The sequence below is a fragment of the Lathyrus oleraceus genome, chromosome 1, assembly GCF_024323335.1.
Source record: "Lathyrus oleraceus cultivar Zhongwan6 chromosome 1, CAAS_Psat_ZW6_1.0, whole genome shotgun sequence".
NCBI classification, from domain to species: domain Eukaryota; kingdom Viridiplantae; phylum Streptophyta; class Magnoliopsida; order Fabales; family Fabaceae; genus Lathyrus; species Lathyrus oleraceus.
This window is the reverse complement of record NC_066579.1, coordinates 397,819,207-397,834,380: the sequence shown is the minus strand read 5'-3', so window position 1 is coordinate 397,834,380 and position 15,174 is coordinate 397,819,207.

The following is a 15,174-nucleotide window of genomic DNA, read 5'->3' as shown; positions in this document are numbered from 1 at the left end:
ATTTTAGAGCTTGGTAAGTACTCAATACCTAATAATTGAAAAGTCATTAATACAATATCAGTCATCTAATTTTTTGCCAAATCAAATTTCCAAATTGGCCAAGACCCAATAACAATCATAAGAATGCGACCAAATTTATGAGTCTACAATCATATAAACAAGACAAAAAAATAGAAAATAAATGAAAAAATTGATAATTAAAAAACAAAAATTTATATAGTAGAATATATTTATCAAAATTTGAGACAATGCCAATTTGACAAGGACATTTATTAAGTAGAGCCTTGCATAAGATACATGTTAATATTTATTTGTGTTGCAACATCCTTGCTTGAAACAATTTATTCATGCACCGTGCGCCGAGGAACCTAAAGAGTAAAAACAAAATAATTAAATTAATAAATATATTTCTTTTGTTAAAAACGTGGAAAAAAAAAGACAACGAGAGTGTTAATAAATACCACGGCTTATGCTATTAATCATCGCAAGATATTTGTTAGCATTTTGTCTCTCTACAATGTTTTACACACTTATCAAAATCCTCATTTAGACGTTGTCCGATACATAATGCATCACACTTTATTTCACAAAAAGGCTCTGGTAAGCATTCAACTTGTATTACAACGAACAAAATCATCAACATCATTAGAGCAAAAACTATCACTAGAGAACCTGCCATTTCTTTTCCAAAACTCAAATATCTTTTTGATTTTTTTGAAAATTTCAACTCTTACAAAAGACTCACTGAGAAAAAGTTTAACATTAGACCTTAATTTATAGCTAATATTTCTTAAATATTTATGCATTAGGTAAAAGTACATTAGGAATATTTATTAATAATATATCAAAATATTGATATTAAATATTTCCTACTATCCTTGATATAAGAAAATTTGTGCTTTCTAGATAAAGTGAATAATCATCGTATCCAGTTCAAATATAAATGCAAATCAAGTTAGAACACATGGTTATGTTTGAGAAACGAGAAAAATCAATTCTAGCCCTTAGATAAGATTAATTGAAATTTGTGGTTTAGATTTTTTCTTAGTCAAAATTATGATGCGACCAACGGTTAAACTCGAATCTTGATGTTAATTAAAGAATATGTCTTTAATAAAATTAAACAAAATCTTTCAATAAGGAATTTATACCTTTTTATTTTTCAAATATTCTTTTAAAAATATTTTAATATAATAAAATCATATAATTTACAATAAAAAGTAATTCTCAATAAAGAATTCATTCAAACTTATTCAATATAATATCAATTTTAGTTATTTTGGAAAATTAATAAAAAAGGAATAGAATAACTTTAGTGAGAATAAACTTAAACTATTTTTTAGTTGATGTTTTTTTAAAACAATTTATGCCAGATATATGTAATTCTTAAAAACTCATTTAAAAAAAATTCTAAAACAAACACAAATATTATTAAAATAATTTTCTATAACACTCATATAAATATCTCTATAAAAATATTTAAAATTTAAAAAAGTTAAAACAAAAATATTATTTAAAAATCAACAAGACTGTAAGAAATAGTATATATAGAAGATTTGTTATTTAACGTTTGTTTAAAATGTAGTTTTCATTGCGTTGCATATATGTAGTAAAAATTATATAAGATACTTTATAAAAATCAAAAACGAAAATTTAATAATAAAATAACCCTAATTTAAATTATTTTTTGATAGTTTCGTATGTAAAATTAAATTCAAATGTTATAACTTTTTGAAAACTTTTAAAATTCCAAATAATAATTAAAAAATTCAATTTCTTATTCACAGGACAATACCTAGAGTGAAAATACAAATATTGTCAAAGAGATGACAAATCAAGTCATTGATAAAACTCCTGAAGAATAAAGAAACAAGGGCATTTTGCGTGCACCCTACTTGATTTATAGATGACGAGCCACTGCACGACATGATAGTAGTGGAGAGAGAGGATTTTTATTATTTTGTGTGCAACTACTGTATGGGAACTTATCTTGGTTTGGTAGTCATTGAATGTGTATGGGTCACAACATTGATCGATTTTAATTCAAGAGAAGGTTTCTCTAAATTAAAAGAGAGATGATGAAGAGAATGAAAGACATGATGAGGGTGGAAAAATTTCTGCAACCGAGGACTGCAATTAATGTACATAAGGTTCAACACCATGATGTAAATTAAATCAGATATGAAGAGCTTATTGATGAAAACATTAATGAGAAATTAAGAGAAGACTTGAAACAATAGAATAATATTTCTCTTATCTTCTCTTTTTCTCATTCACCTCTACTGTTCTACTTCATTTCTTTTGATTAATTTTATAATGAAAACAATTTTTTACTATTGTTAAAAATTAATATTGTAGATAATTCAATGTAAAATTGATTGTTTTAGATGTAGTTAATGAAAAATTTATAAACGAAAAAAGTTCAAAGGAATGTTTAGTTCTTTAGATTTCATAAGTTGTGCGGTTTAAGATTCTGAAATAAGTTTCTTTTTAAGTTTCGTTATGATGTCAAATGTATTGATTAGTTAAAAATTTGTTTAGTATCGTCATAATAAAGTTTAATGAATATCCATTATACGATTAAAGCCCGACAAAAAGGTTTGTGCATAATAGGTGTCATGTTTAAAATTTTAGAGCTTGGTAAGTACTCAATACCTAATAATTGAAAAGTCATTAATACAATATCAGTTCATCTAATTTTTTGCCAAATCAAATTTCCAAATTGGCCAAGACCCAATAACAATCATAAGAATGTGACCAAATTTATGAGTCTACAATCATATAAACAAGACAAAAAAATAGAAAATAAATGAAAAATTGATAATTAAAAAACAAAAATTTATATAGTAGAATATATTTATCAAAATTTGAGACAATGCCAATTTGACAAGGACATTTATTAAGTAGAGCCTTGCATAAGATACATGTTATATATTTATTTGTGTTGCAACATCCTTGCTTGAAACAATTTATTCATGCACCGTGCGCCGAGGAACCTAAAGAGTAAAAACAAAATAATTAAATTAATAAATATATTTCTTTTGTTAAAAACGTGACAAAAAAAAGACAACGAGAGTGTTAAAAATACCACGGCTTATGCTATTAATCATCGCAAGATATTTGTTAGCATTTTGTCTCTCTACAATGTTTTACACACTTATCAAAATCCTCATTTAGACGTTGTCCGATACATAATGCATCACACTTTATTTCACAAAAAGGCTCTGGTAAGCATTCAACTTGTATTACAACGAACAAAATCATCAACATCATTAGAGCAAAAACTATCACTAGAGAACCTGCCATTTCTTTTCCAAAACTCAAATATCTTTTTGATTTTTTTGAAAATTTCAACTCTTACAAAAGACTCACTGAGAAAAAGTTTAACATTAGACCTTAATTTATAGCTAATATTTCTTAAATATTTATGCATTAGGTAAAAGTACATTAGGAATATTTATTAATAATATATCAAAATATTGATATTAAATATTTCCTACTATCCTTGATATAAGAAAATTTGTGCTTTCTAGATAAAGTGAATAATCATCGTATCCAGTTCAAATATAAATGCAAATCAAGTTAGAACACATGGTTATGTTTGAGAAACGAGAAAAATCAATTCTAGCCCTTAGATAAGATTAATTGAAATTTGTGGTTTAGATTTTTTCTTAGTCAAAATTATGATGCGACCAACGGTTAAACTCGAATCTTGATGTTAATTAAAGAATATGTCTTTAATAAAATTAAACAAAATCTTTCAATAAGGAATTTATACCTTTTTATTTTTCAAATATTCTTTTAAAAATATTTTAATATAATAAAATCATATAATTTACAATAAAAAGTAATTCTCAATAAAGAATTCATTCAAACTTATTCAATATAATATCAATTTTAGTTATTTTGGAAAATTAATAAAAAAGGAATAGAATAACTTTAGTGAGAATAAACTTAAACTATTTTTTAGTTGATGTTTTTTTAAAACAATTTATGCCAGATATATGTAATTCTTAAAAACTCATTTAAAAAAAATTCTAAAACAAACACAAATATTATTAAAATAATTTTCTATAACACTCATATAAATATCTCTATAAAAATATTTAAAATTTAAAAAAGTTAAAACAAAAATATTATTTAAAAATCAACAAGACTGTAAGAAATAGTATATATAGAAGATTTGTTATTTAACGTTTGTTTAAAATGTAGTTTTCATTGCGTTGCATATATGTAGTAAAAATTATATAAGATACTTTATAAAAATCAAAAACGAAAATTTAATAATAAAATAACCCTAATTTAAATTATTTTTTGATAGTTTCGTATGTAAAATTAAATTCAAATGTTATAACTTTTTGAAAACTTTTAAAATTCCAAATAATAATTAAAAAATTCAATTTCTTATTCACAGGACAATACCTAGAGTGAAAATACAAATATTGTCAAAGAGATGACAAATCAAGTCATTGATAAAACTCCTGAAGAATAAAGAAACAAGGGCATTTTGCGTGCACCCTACTTGATTTATAGATGACGAGCCACTGCACGACATGATAGTAGTGGAGAGAGAGGATTTTTATTATTTTGTGTGCAACTACTGTATGGGAACTTATCTTGGTTTGGTAGTCATTGAATGTGTATGGGTCACAACATTGATCGATTTTAATTCAAGAGAAGGTTTCTCTAAATTAAAAGAGAGATGATGAAGAGAATGAAAGACATGATGAGGGTGGAAACATTATTGAAACTGAGGACTGCAATTAATGTATATAAGGTTCAACACCATGATGTAAATTAAATCAGATATGAAGAGCTTATTGATGAAAACATTAATGAGAAATTAAGAGAAGACTTGAAACAATAGAATAATATTTCTCTTATCTTCTCTTTTTCTCATTCACCTCTACTGTTCTACTTCATTTCTTTTGATTAATTTTATAATGAAAACAATTTTTTACTATTGTTAAAAATTAATATTGTAGATAATTCAATGTAAAATTGATTGTTTTAGATGTAGTTAATGAAAAATTTATAAACGAAAAAAGTTCAAAGGAATGTTTAGTTCTTTAGATTTCATAAGTTGTGCGGTTTAAGATTCTGAAATAAGTTTCTTTTTAAGTTTCGTTATGATGTCAAATGTATTGATTAGTTAAAAATTTGTTTAGTATCGTCATAATAAAGTTTAATGAATATCCATTATACGATTAAAGCCCGACAAAAAGGTTTGTGCATAATAGGTGTCATGTTTAAAATTTTAGAGCTTGGTAAGTACTCAATACCTAATAATTGAAAAGTCATTAATACAATATCAGTTCATCTAATTTTTTGCCAAATCAAATTTCCAAATTGGCCAAGACCTAATAACAATCATAAGAATGTGACCAAATTTATGAGTCTACAATCATATAAACAAGACAAAAAAATAGAAAATAAATGAAAAAATTGATAATTAAAAAACAAAAATTTATATAGTAGAATATATTTATCAAAATTTGAGACAATGCCAATTTGACAAGGACATTTATTAAGTAGAGCCTTGCATAAGATACATGTTAAATATTTATTTGTGTTGCAACATCCTTGCTTGAAACAATTTATTCATGCACCGTGCGCCGAGGAACCTAAAGAGTAAAAACAACAAAATAATTAAATTAATAAATATATTTCTTTTGTTAAAAACGTGACAAAATAAAAGACAACGAGAGTGTTAAAAAATACCACGGCTTATGCTATTAATCATCGCAAGATATTTGTTAGCATTTTGTCTCTCTACAATGTTTTACACACTTATCAAAATCCTCATTTAGACGTTGTCCGATACATAATGCATCACACTTTATTTCACAAAAAGGCTCTGGTAAGCATTCAACTTGTATTACAACGAACAAAATCATCAACATCATTAGAGCAAAAACTATCACTAGAGAACCTGCCATTTCTTTTCCAAAACTCAAATATCTTTTTGATTTTTTTGAAAATTTCAACTCTTACAAAAGACTCACTGAGAAAAAGTTTAACATTAGACCTTAATTTATAGCTAATATTTCTTAAATATTTATGCATTAGGTAAAAGTACATTAGGAATATTTATTAATAATATATCAAAATATTGATATTAAATATTTCCTACTATCCTTGATATAAGAAAATTTGTGCTTTCTAGATAAAGTGAATAATCATCGTATCCAGTTCAAATATAAATGCAAATCAAGTTAGAACACATGGTTATGTTTGAGAAACGAGAAAAATCAATTCTAGCCCTTAGATAAGATTAATTGAAATTTGTGGTTTAGATTTTTTCTTAGTCAAAATTATGATGCGACCAACGGTTAAACTCGAATCTTGATGTTAATTAAAGAATATGTCTTTAATAAAATTAAACAAAATCTTTCAATAAGGAATTTATACCTTTTTATTTTTCAAATATTCTTTTAAAAATATTTTAATATAATAAAATCATATAATTTACAATAAAAAGTAATTCTCAATAAAGAATTCATTCAAACTTATTCAATATAATATCAATTTTAGTTATTTTGGAAAATTAATAAAAAAGGAATAGAATAACTTTAGTGAGAATAAACTTAAACTATTTTTTAGTTGATGTTTTTTTAAAACAATTTATGCCAGATATATGTAATTCTTAAAAACTCATTTAAAAAAAATTCTAAAACAAACACAAATATTATTAAAATAATTTTCTATAACACTCATATAAATATCTCTATAAAAATATTTAAAATTTAAAAAAGTTAAAACAAAAATATTATTTAAAAATCAACAAGACTGTAAGAAATAGTATATATAGAAGATTTGTTATTTAACGTTTGTTTAAAATGTAGTTTTCATTGCGTTGCATATATGTAGTAAAAATTATATAAGATACTTTATAAAAATCAAAAACGAAAATTTAATAATAAAATAACCCTAATTTAAATTATTTTTTGATAGTTTCGTATGTAAAATTAAATTCAAATGTTATAACTTTTTGAAAACTTTTAAAATTCCAAATAATAATTAAAAAATTCAATTTCTTATTCACAGGACAATACCTAGAGTGAAAATACAAATATTGTCAAAGAGATGACAAATCAAGTCATTGATAAAACTCCTGAAGAATAAAGAAACAAGGGCATTTTGCGTGCACCCTACTTGATTTATAGATGACGAGCCACTGCACGACATGATAGTAGTGGAGAGAGAGGATTTTTATTATTTTGTGTGCAACTACTGTATGGGAACTTATCTTGGTTTGGTAGTCATTGAATGTGTATGGGTCACAACATTGATCGATTTTAATTCAAGAGAAGGTTTCTCTAAATTAAAAGAGAGATGATGAAGAGAATGAAAGACATGATGAGGGTGGAAAAATTCTGCAACGAGGACTGCAATTAATGTACATAAGGTTCAACACCATGATGTAAATTAAATCAGATATGAAGAGCTTATTGATGAAAACATTAATGAGAAATTAAGAGAAGACTTGAAACAATAGAATAATATTTCTCTTATCTTCTCTTTTTCTCATTCACCTCTACTGTTCTACTTCATTTCTTTTGATTAATTTTATAATGAAAACAATTTTTTACTATTGTTAAAAATTAATATTGTAGATAATTCAATGTAAAATTGATTGTTTTAGATGTAGTTAATGAAAAATTTATAAACGAAAAAAGTTCAAAGGAATGTTTGGTTCTTTAGATTTCATAAGTTGTGCGGTTTAAGATTCTGAAATAAGTTTCTTTTTAAGTTTCGTTTTGATGTCAAATGTATTGATTAGTTAAAAATTTGTTTAGTATCATCATAATAAAGTTTAATGAATATCCATTATACGATTAAAGCCCGACAAAAAGGTTTGTGCATAATAGGTGTCATGTTTAAAATTTTAGAGCTTGGTAAGTACTCAATACCTAATAATTGAAAAGTCATTAATACAATATCAGTTCATCTAATTTTTTGCCAAATCAAATTTCCAAATTGGCCAAGACCCAATAACAATCATAAGAATGCGACCAAATTTATGAGTCTACAATCATATAAACAAGACAAAAAAATAGAAAATAAATGAAAAAATTGATAATTAAAAAACAAAAATTTATATAGTAGAATATATTTATCAAAATTTGAGACAATGCAAAATTTGACAAGGACATTTATTAAGTAGAGCCTTGCATAAGATACATGTTAAATATTTATTTGTGTTGCAACATCCTTGCTTGAAACAATTTATTCATGCACCGTGCGCCGAGGAACCTAAAGAGTAAAAACAACAACAAAATAATTAAATTAATAAATATATTTCTTTTGTTAAAAACGTGACAAAATAAAAGACAACGAGAGTGTTAAAAAATACCACGACTTATGATATTAATCATCGCAAGATATTTGTTAGCATTTTGTCTCTCTACAATGTTTTACACACTTATCAAAATCCTCATTTAGACGTTGTCCGATACATAATGCATCACACTTTATTTCACAAAAAGGCTCTGGTAAGCATTCAACTTGTATTACAACGAACAAAATCATCAACATCATTAGAGCAAAAACTATCACTAGAGAACCTGCCATTTCTTTTCCAAAACTCAAATATCTTTTTGATTTTTTTGAAAATTTCAACTCTTACAAAAGACTCACTGAGAAAAAGTTTAACATTAGACCTTAATTTATAGCTAATATTTCTTAAATATTTATGCATTAGGTAAAAGTACATTAGGAATATTTATTAATAATATATCAAAATATTGATATTAAATATTTCCTACTATCCTTGATATAAGAAAATTTGTGCTTTCTAGATAAAGTGAATAATCATCGTATCCAGTTCAAATATAAATGCAAATCAAGTTAGAACACATGGTTATGTTTGAGAAACGAGAAAAATCAATTCTAGCCCTTAGATAAGATTAATTGAAATTTGTGGTTTAGATTTTTTCTTAGTCAAAATTATGATGCGACCAACGGTTAAACTCGAATCTTGATGTTAATTAAAGAATATGTCTTTAATAAAATTAAACAAAATCTTTCAATAAGGAATTTATACCTTTTTATTTTTCAAATATTCTTTTAAAAATATTTTAATATAATAAAATCATATAATTTACAATAAAAAGTAATTCTCAATAAAGAATTCATTCAAACTTATTCAATATAATATCAATTTTAGTTATTTTGGAAAATTAATAAAAAAGGAATAGAATAACTTTAGTGAGAATAAACTTAAACTATTTTTTAGTTGATGTTTTTTTAAAACAATTTATGCCAGATATATGTAATTCTTAAAAACTCATTTAAAAAAAATTCTAAAACAAACACAAATATTATTAAAATAATTTTCTATAACACTCATATAAATATCTCTATAAAAATATTTAAAATTTAAAAAAGTTAAAACAAAAATATTATTTAAAAATCAACAAGACTGTAAGAAATAGTATATATAGAAGATTTGTTATTTAAGTTTGTTTAAAATGTAGTTTTCATTGCGTTGCATATATGTAGTAAAAATTATATAAGATACTTTATAAAAATCAAAAACGAAAATTTAATAATAAAATAACCCTAATTTAAATTATTTTTTGATAGTTTCGTATGTAAAATTAAATTCAAATGTTATAACTTTTTGAAAACTTTTAAAATTCCAAATAATAATTAAAAAATTCAATTTCTTATTCACAGGACAATACCTAGAGTGAAAATACAAATATTGTCAAAGAGATGACAAATCAAGTCATTGATAAAACTCCTGAAGAATAAAGAAACAAGGGCATTTTGCGTGCACCCTACTTGATTTATAGATGACGAGCCACTGCACGACATGATAGTAGTGGAGAGAGAGGATTTTTATTATTTTGTGTGCAACTACTGTATGGGAACTTATCTTGGTTTGGTAGTCATTGAATGTGTATGGGTCACAACATTGATCGATTTTAATTCAAGAGAAGGTTTCTCTAAATTAAAAGAGAGATGATGAAGAGAATGAAAGACATGATGAGGGTGGAAAAATTTCTGCAACCGAGGACTGCAATTAATGTACATAAGGTTCAACACCATGATGTAAATTAAATCAGATATGAAGAGCTTATTGATGAAAACATTAATGAGAAATTAAGAGAAGACTTGAAACAATAGAATAATATTTCTCTTATCTTCTCTTTTTCTCATTCACCTCTACTGTTCTACTTCATTTCTTTTGATTAATTTTATAATGAAAACAATTTTTTACTATTGTTAAAAATTAATATTGTAGATAATTCAATGTAAAATTGATTGTTTTAGATGTAGTTAATGAAAAATTTATAAACGAAAAAAGTTCAAAGGAATGTTTGGTTCTTTAGATTTCATAAGTTGTGCGGTTTAAGATTCTGAAATAAGTTTCTTTTTAAGTTTCGTTTTGATGTCAAATGTATTGATTAGTTAAAAATTTGTTTAGTATCATCATAATAAAGTTTAATGAACATCCATTATACGATTAAAGCCCGACAAAAAGGTTTGTGCATAATAGGTGTCATGTTTAAAATTTTAGAGCTTGGTAAGTACTCAATACCTAATAATTGAAAAGTCATTAATACAATATCAATTCATCTAATTTTTTGCCAAATCAAATTTCCAAATTGGCCAAGACCTAATAACAATCATAAGAATGTGACCAAATTTATGAGTCTACAATCATATAAACAAGACAAAAAAATAGAAAATAAATGAAAAAATTGATAATTAAAAAACAAAAATTTATATAGTAGAATATATTTATCAAAATTTGAGACAATGCAAATTTGACAAGGACATTTATTAAGTAGAGCCTTGCATAAGATACATGTTAAATATTTATTTGTGTTGCAACATCCTTGCTTGAAACAATTTATTCATGCACCGTGCGCCGAGGAACCTAAAGAGTAAAAACAACAACAAAATAATTAAATTAATAAATATATTTCTTTTGTTAAAAACGTGACAAAATAAAAGACAACGAGAGTGTTAAAAAAATACCACGACTTATGATATTAATCATCGCAAGATATTTGTTAGCATTTTGTCTCTCTACAATGTTTTACACACTTATCAAAATCCTCATTTAGACGTTGTCCGATACATAATGCATCACACTTTATTTCACAAAAAGGCTCTGGTAAGCATTCAACTTGTATTACAACGAACAAAATCATCAACATCATTAGAGCAAAAACTATCACTAGAGAACCTGCCATTTCTTTTCCAAAACTCAAATATCTTTTTGATTTTTTTGAAAATTTCAACTCTTACAAAAGACTCACTGAGAAAAAGTTTAACATTAGACCTTAATTTATAGCTAATATTTCTTAAATATTTATGCATTAGGTAAAAGTACATTAGGAATATTTATTAATAATATATCAAAATATTGATATTAAATATTTCCTACTATCCTTGATATAAGAAAATTTGTGCTTTCTAGATAAAGTGAATAATCATCGTATCCAGTTCAAATATAAATGCAAATCAAGTTAGAACACATGGTTATGTTTGAGAAACGAGAAAAATCAATTCTAGCCCTTAGATAAGATTAATTGAAATTTGTGGTTTAGATTTTTTCTTAGTCAAAATTATGATGCGACCAACGGTTAAACTCGAATCTTGATGTTAATTAAAGAATATGTCTTTAATAAAATTAAACAAAATCTTTCAATAAGGAATTTATACCTTTTATTTTTCAAATATTCTTTTAAAAATATTTTAATATAATAAAATCATATAATTTACAATAAAAAGTAATTCTCAATAAAGAATTCATTCAAACTTATTCAATATAATATCAATTTTAGTTATTTTGGAAAATTAATAAAAAAGGAATAGAATAACTTTAGTGAGAATAAACTTAAACTATTTTTTAGTTGATGTTTTTTTAAAACAATTTATGCCAGATATATGTAATTCTTAAAAACTCATTTAAAAAAAATTCTAAAACAAACACAAATATTATTAAAATAATTTTCTATAACACTCATATAAATATCTCTATAAAAATATTTAAAATTTAAAAAAGTTAAAACAAAAATATTATTTAAAAATCAACAAGACTGTAAGAAATAGTATATATAGAAGATTTGTTATTTAACGTTTGTTTAAAATGTAGTTTTCATTGCGTTGCATATATGTAGTAAAAATTATTTAAGATACTTTATAAAAATCAAAAACGAAAATTTAATAATAAAATAACCCTAATTTAAATTATTTTTTGATAGTTTCGTATGTAAAATTAAATTCAAATGTTATAACTTTTTGAAAACTTTTAAAATTCCAAATAATAATTAAAAAATTCAATTTCTTATTCACAGGACAATACCTAGAGTGAAAATACAAATATTGTCAAAGACATGACAAATCAAGTCATTGATAAAACTCCTGAAGAATAAAGAAACAAGGGCATTTTGCGTGCACCCTACTTGATTTATAGATGACGAGCCACTGCACGACATGATAGTAGTGGAGAGAGAGGATTTTTAATATTTTGTGTGCAACTAGTGTATGAGAACTTATCTTGGTTTGGTAGTCATTGCATGTGTATGGGTCATAACATTGATCGATTTTAATTCAAGAGAAGGTTTCTCTAAATTAAAAGAGAGATGATGAAGAGAATGAAAGACATGATGAGGGTGGAAAAATTTCTGCAACCGAGGACTGCAATTAATGTACATAAGGTTCAACACCATGATGTAAATTAAATCAGATATGAAGAGCTTATTGATGAAAACATTAATGAGAAATTAAGAGAAGACTTGAAACAATAGAATAATATTTCTCTTATCTTCTCTTTTTCTCATTCACCTCTACTGTTCTACTTCATTTCTTTTGATTAATTTTATAATGAAAACAATTTTTTACTATTGTTAAAAATTAATATTGTAGATAATTCAATGTAAAATTGATTGTTTTAGATGTAGTTAATGAAAAATTTATAAACGAAAAAAGTTCAAAGGAATGTTTGGTTCTTTAGATTTCATAAGTTGTGCGGTTTAAGATTCTGAAATAAGTTACTTTTTAAGGTTCGTTATAATGTCAAATGTATTGATTAGTTAAAAATTTGTTTAGTATCATCATAATAAAGTTTAATGAACATCCATTATACGATTAAAGCCCGACAAAAAGGTTTGTGCATAATAGGTGTCATGTTTAAAATTTTAGAGCTTGGTAAGTACTCAATACCTAATAATTGAAAAGTCATTAATACAATATCAGTTCATCTAATTTTTGCCAAATCAAATTTCCAAATTGGCCAAGACCCAATAACAATCATAAGAATGTGACCAAATTTATGAGTCTACAATCATATAAACAAGACAAAAAAATAGAAAATAAATGAAAAATTGATAATTAAAAAACAAAAATTTATATAGTAGAATATATTTATCAAAATTGAGACAATGCCAATTTGACAAGGACATTTATTAAGTAGAGCCTTGCATAAGATACATGTTAAATATTTATTTGTGTTGCAACATCCTTGCTTGAAACAATTTATTCATGCACCGTGCGCCGAGGAACCTAAAGAGTAAAAACAACAAAATAATTAAATTAATAAATATATTTCTTTTGTTAAAAACGTGACAAAATAAAAGACAACGAGAGTGTTAAAAAATACCACGACTTATGATATTAATCATCGCAAGATATTTGTTAGCATTTTGTCTCTCTACAATGTTTTACACACTTATCAAAATCCTCATTTAGACGTTGTCCGATACATAATGCATCACACTTTATTTCACAAAAAGGCTCTGGTAAGCATTCAACTTGTATTACAACGAACAAAATCATCAACATCATTAGAGCAAAAACTATCACTAGAGAACCTGCCATTTCTTTTCCAAAACTCAAATATCTTTTTGATTTTTTTGAAAATTTCAACTCTTACAAAAGACTCACTGAGAAAAAGTTTAACATTAGACCTTAATTTATAGCTAATATTTCTTAAATATTTATGCATTAGGTAAAAGTACATTAGGAATATTTATTAATAATATATCAAAATATTGATATTAAATATTTCCTACTATCCTTGATATAAGAAAATTTGTGCTTTCTAGATAAAGTGAATAATCATCGTATCCAGTTCAAATATAAATGCAAATCAAGTTAGAACACATGGTTATGTTTGAGAAACGAGAAAAATCAATTCTAGCCCTTAGATAAGATTAATTGAAATTTGTGGTTTAGATTTTTTCTTAGTCAAAATTATGATGCGACCAACGGTTAAACTCGAATCTTGATGTTAATTAAAGAATATGTCTTTAATAAAATTAAACAAAATCTTTCAATAAGGAATTTATACCTTTTTATTTTTCAAATATTCTTTTAAAAATATTTTAATATAATAAAATCATATAATTTACAATAAAAAGTAATTCTCAATAAAGAATTCATTCAAACTTATTCAATATAATATCAATTTTAGTTATTTTGGAAAATTAATAAAAAAGGAATAGAATAACTTTAGTGAGAATAAACTTAAACTATTTTTTAGTTGATGTTTTTTTAAAACAATTTATGCCAGATATATGTAATTCTTAAAAACTCATTTAAAAAAAATTCAAAAACAAACACAAATATTATTAAAATAATTTTCTATAACACTCATATAAATATCTCTATAAAAATATTTAAAATTTAAAAAATTTAAAACAAAAATATTATTTAAAAATCAACAAGACTGTAAGAAATAGTATATATAGAAGATTTGTTATTTAACGTTTGTTTAAAATGTAGTTTTCATTGCGTTGCATATATGTAGTAAAAATTATTTAAGATACTTTATAAAAATCAAAAACGAAAATATAATAATAAAATAACCCTAATTTAAATTATTTTTTGATAGTTTCGTATGTAAAATTAAATTCAAATGTTATAACTTTTTGAAAACTTTTAAAATTCCAAATAATAATTAAAAAATTCAATTTCTTATTCACAGGACAATACCTAGAGTGAAAATACAAATATTGTCAAAGAGATGACAAATCAAGTCATTGATAAAACTCCTGAAGAATAAAGAAACAAGGGCATTTTGCGTGCACCCTACTTGATTTATAGATGACGAGCCACTGCACGACATGATAGTAGTGGAGAGAGAGGATTTTTATTATATTGTGTGCAACTACTGTATGGGAACTTATCTTGGTTTGGTAGTCATTGAATGTG